The following is a 4,982-nucleotide window of genomic DNA, read 5'->3' as shown; positions in this document are numbered from 1 at the left end:
TCTCCTACTCCTAGCTCCCTCTTTTCTGCTCCTATAGCAGTAGAAGGCTTTAAATGTGGTGCATGCATGAGGATCAATCCTGTTGACTGCGTGACAATCATGTTTCTCACCATTGTAATTTTTGGTTTTGAAAAAAAATACATGTTTTCTTGATCTTCTGTTAAGTCTGTTTATTTATAAATCCAACTTCCATGTTTTTTTAAGGCAAACCTGAAGACTGACCCCTAATGTTTCCGTGCAGGTAGTAACTCTGATAGGCCACTACACTTTCCAAATTCCAATGCTCGCGTGTTGGTCGTTCCCAAGTTTTCACTACCCTGAGTATGTACTCTACCGTACATTTCCAAAAATTCTTCCTCTCATTCACCTGATGCATACTTGTTCAATGTGTTTCCGTGAAGTTATTAGACATACAATACTTTTCAAATACCCATACTGTAACTGACCAAAGAACTAGAAGCAAAAGACATACAGTACATCACTTTTCAAATGCTCAATACTGTAGCTGACACACTAGAGAACTAGACGAATAACCTGGATTAGAAACACTCGCTGGGTGCTTCCCTTGCCCCTGGCAATGTCAATGAATCACAGTGGTACTGTAGGCACCAAGGAAATTGTGGCATGTTGTTTAATTTGTTTATTCATTTGTTGCAGTCTGTGCACTGTTGTGGTGAAACTCTAGTGTTTCTGCAACCCACAAGTGCGTATGGGCACTGATTTCTAGAAGTATTTGAGTTGACATCTTTGTTGGTTTAGATAGTACAGAAATTTTGAGGGGCGGTTGATTTGCTTCTAGTTTTTGAAATAGAGCTGACTATCAGACTACTATGTTTGTTGGGAGAATCTGAGGCTTCTCAGAGCTCAGCCACTCTCGGCCGTCGGATCAATTGTTTGATGCGTTTAGGACCGTCGGATCTCGCTCCTGGTCGATATCAGCCGTTGGATCAAAAAAAGTTACTGCTACAATGAATAGTTACCGCCTCGTTCCTGCCACCGCCTGTAATTACGCTGCCCCGCCGAGGGCATTTCCGTCATTTCACACACAAGGGTATAAATCATAGTGGCTCCTCTGAGATGACCTAGCCGCCTCCTCCTCCCGCACTCCCGCCGCCCCGTCTTCTCTTCGTCCCGCCTCACCCCTCTCTCTCCCTCCAAACCCTACCCCGCGCACGCCTCCCTACCCCGCCGCCATCTCCTTCGCCGCCGGGAGCTCGCGCGGGATGACTGCCGCGGGGTTCCTGGTGGGCTTCCTCCTCGGCCTGCTCGCGCTCACGGAGGCCGAGGCGGCCGCACTGCTCTAGTTCGTGCTCCGCCTCCGCCGCCGGCGCGGATCCGGTGGACTCGGACGGCTCCTCTCCGTCTCCTCCCTCGCCCCTACGTGTGGTTCCGCTTCCCGCCGGCCACGAGGTGCAGCCTTGCAGGGGCGCATCGGGCTGGGCCTCTGTTTCCGGTTAGTTCACCCCCTCCTCCTCCTCTCCGATCTACTCTGGTTCTCACCCTCTCCTCTTCTTCCTTCTTTCTCAGATATGGTGCAGCAGCTGCTGTGGGGTTGAGGTGTTCTGGCAACAGTAGGAGCTCCGGGCCCGTCCAGGTTAACCTATCTCTCTCTCTCCTGATTTCGTAGCCCTCATGTGCTTGCTTGCTTTCTGCTCTGAGTTGTGGCCATCCAGATTAGCTAGGGTTCAAGCTTTGGCAGCCTATATGGTGGTCACTATTCTTGTCATGTGCTTTAACTCTACAACCTAGCTTGGGTTCCCTCATGTGCTTGCTGGTCTGCCTGTCTAATTAGGCTTAGGTACCACAACCTACAGATTCCTTCTTGTTTGCCAAGTGCTGCAATCTCAAAGAATTTGCTTGATTTGCTGCAGGTCTGTCCGGTGCTCCATCTATGCTGATTTTCAGAAACGGTTGCCCAGAGAGATCTCCATGAAGCATTGCGCCTGATGCAGATGTCAAAGTATTCAATCTACTCTGTGACCACCAGCGGTGTAGTCTTGGTACATATACTGCATCCTGAGAGATAAAGCAGCAAGGACTAGCAGCATGGATGTGAAATATGGTCATGCTCTTAACCTGATCTCCAGAAAGGTATAATCTGTACCTACATCTACATTAATTGGTACCACTATTGCTGGGCATTGATTGCTGACAGAATTTCTCTCCAGCTAGAATGTTTGTATACACCGTAGCAATTCTCTCCTGTAATAGCTACATCAATTTTGAGATTGCTAACAGAAATTCTCTTCTAATAAATATTAACCAAATTTAATTTAAGAAATGAGAGAATCTCAATACTATGGTACAACTTTGCTGAAAAAACCATTATTTGCAGTACTAACAAATTATAGCAATAGGATGCGCTGACATCAGTTTACTGCTCTGGATTAATTATTATTCGATGACTGTCTAAAGATAGATTTTCAAATACCAAAGGCGAGTTAGTCTATTCATTCATCTGTATCGTACAATATATGTCTCATAATGTTTGCTGAGTAGCAAAGCTGACTCCTTACAATATTTCTTCTGTTATCATTTAGCATTACCGTAGTACTGCTATGATACTTGCGGCAAAGTTCATACCATGCTCCCAGTTCCCTATTATCATTTTCATAATTTTGGAGATTTAGTTTAGTTACAAATAAGCACGTCGTCCGACATTTACTGTTTGTCTGGACTAGAAATGAAATGCAAATATACCTTTTAAATTGACATGATAATTGGAAGTAGATAAATGTTATAACCTTTGTACTTATCAATGGAAGTTATCAATGATTTCTCCCTTTTATGGGTATAGTCAGCATAACGGGTATTTTCTCACAATTTTCGTTTCTCCTGTCTCTTCAACATCATTCCACACTGCACTTAATGAAAACTTATCTTTGAGCAAGTTATATTCTCCATGTTAACATAGTTCCAGTAGCATGCGTATCAGTGGTGAGTTTTTTTATTCATTGATTTTGTGTGTTCCCATTTTGGCTTGGTTTCACTGCTCAAACCATATATGTTAGTAAGAGGAAACAGAGTGTCACATTTTTGCTGATAAAATACATATAAGAACAGATTCATTGTCCCGTCTGTGTAGCATGGATGTTTGTTCGTTAACGCAAGCGCTTATTGTCACATCTGTTGCTTCTAATGATTTTTAGTGTAATACTAATCAGATTTCTATATCTCCTGAAGCAAGAAGAGTATTTTGATGGAGCACAATAGATGTAGGTAAGCTTACTTGCATAATTCAAAAACCTGAAACTTCTTAACAGTAACTCAATTATTACATAACTCAATTTTCTTCATCACCAACTGTGTTCCGTTTTTGACACTGGTGTTCCGTTTTTCTTATTCATGGTTGCAATATTTTTAGTTTTTTATGATTTTGTATAGCCAATGTGCATACTGTCCAGTGTAGGCATCTACTACCTTTGCAGTTGCCTCCTCATTTTCCTTTTATTACTACATGCGATTTTTATTAGCTGATCTGTGGCTTGATTTTCATTTGTAGATTCAAACTACTCTCATGTGAGGATTTGTTCTGCTATACATTTTCCTTTCATTTCCCATCCAGGTTGTGTTCAAGTGATAGGTGGCATTGCAAATTATGACCATTTTAAATGTTGTTTAGTGAGGTATGATTTGCTCATTAACTTTTATTGCTCATTTCATTAACCCGTACATTGCTGGCGGTTACTATCTTATACCCCATATAGATATGTAACGGACTAGGTTTTGTTTGAACGTGATACAGTTGGGTTAAGCTTCTCAAATGCCTAGCATCAATTAAGCTTGACCACCAAACTGAAACTGAAGAATATAAAAAGTTCAGTTAAGCATCCGAAGCTTTCGGACGGAAATTTTTAATGCAGTACACTATATAGTTAACCAAGGGAAACTTCTATTTTTGCTACTTCCTGTTCCTGAATTTTTTTGAAATCACTTTAGTGTGCTTATTGCCCATCACTGAACTAACAGGAGCTTGTTGCCATGTGTTTTTTTTACTAATCAGACTACTTGCAGAACCATCTGTTAAAACTGGTCTAACTAAGAAAATGCTTTCTTCTGTCTCTACTAGACACCGACAATGAGAACGCCATTTCTATGTAGCTGAACCAAGTGACTGAAAATTTATGTTACATGGTACAACTTTACGAGAGGATTATTTCTCTAGACGAAGAACACAGTTGCATCTATGCCTTCTAAGTATTTAGTTATTTTAAAAGATAACTTAATAATAGATGGATAAAAGAGCTTGGCTTTCAAACCTATGAGGTTTAGAATTTCCTGTTGACTTTACTTCTGTGTTTCGCCAGCCTCCATCCGCCAATTGGAAATAAACTGAGGGACCTGAAGTTTCATCTATTAGGAGAAGCCGGTGCTTGTGCGGGTTGCCGGATTAATCAAGATGGAAGCTGATGCAATTAGAGTCCCGTCGGTACCATTGCCTGTGACCATGATGCAGACATTCACTCTAGGATTTGAGATTTTCTTTTCTCATCCCCTACGATAGATTATAGCTCAAGGAGTGAATTCATCCACGTCTACATATTTTCATCTTTTGTTGTGTTTTGGCATAACCATTATTTGATTTGAGTTTTTGTAAGCGTGCTGAAGTCTTATTGATTGTGTTCCTGCAAATAAACATGATCACCAAATGGGCGTCTTCTGAAACTTAAGAGAATTAACTAATTGTATATGCTATTTATTTGTGTTCTTTTTGTGAGATTCAGATGATGCACACTTGAATATGAATGAAGGATGTGTCCTTGGCTATTGGGCCCTAATGAAAACTTTGTATTGTATTATTGGTAAATTTGCTTCTTTTGAGAAGGTTCTCTTAAGATAGGTCATGATCATGTATAGGGGGCTGGATGAGTTTGGGCTGGGGGGTGCGGCAAGCCGCACTTCCTATCTAGTAGTTATGCATGAACGAGAATATGCTTGTAACTGGTGACAAATAGACCAGCTTTGCAGTTTGCCACATTGGT

The 4,982-nt window shown here is 41.5% G+C and overlaps 1 long non-coding RNA gene across 1 annotated transcript; it reads left to right on the top strand.

Moving 5' to 3' along the window:
- Window positions 1–1,916: 1,916 nt before the first annotated feature.
- LOC120968343 (uncharacterized) lies at window positions 1,917–4,715 on the top strand. Its single transcript, XR_012189850.1, has 3 exons — window positions 1,917–2,091; window positions 3,165–3,626; window positions 4,308–4,715. It is a non-coding gene; the product is annotated as an uncharacterized lncRNA (long non-coding RNA).
- The last annotated feature ends 267 nt before the right edge of the window (window positions 4,716–4,982 follow it).

The sequence above is a fragment of the Aegilops tauschii genome, chromosome 7 (genome assembly GCF_002575655.3).
Source record: "Aegilops tauschii subsp. strangulata cultivar AL8/78 chromosome 7, Aet v6.0, whole genome shotgun sequence".
NCBI classification, from domain to species: Eukaryota; Viridiplantae; Streptophyta; class Magnoliopsida; order Poales; family Poaceae; genus Aegilops; species Aegilops tauschii.
The sequence above is the reverse complement of the archived record's forward strand: the minus strand, read 5'-3'. Positions and strand labels throughout refer to the sequence as shown.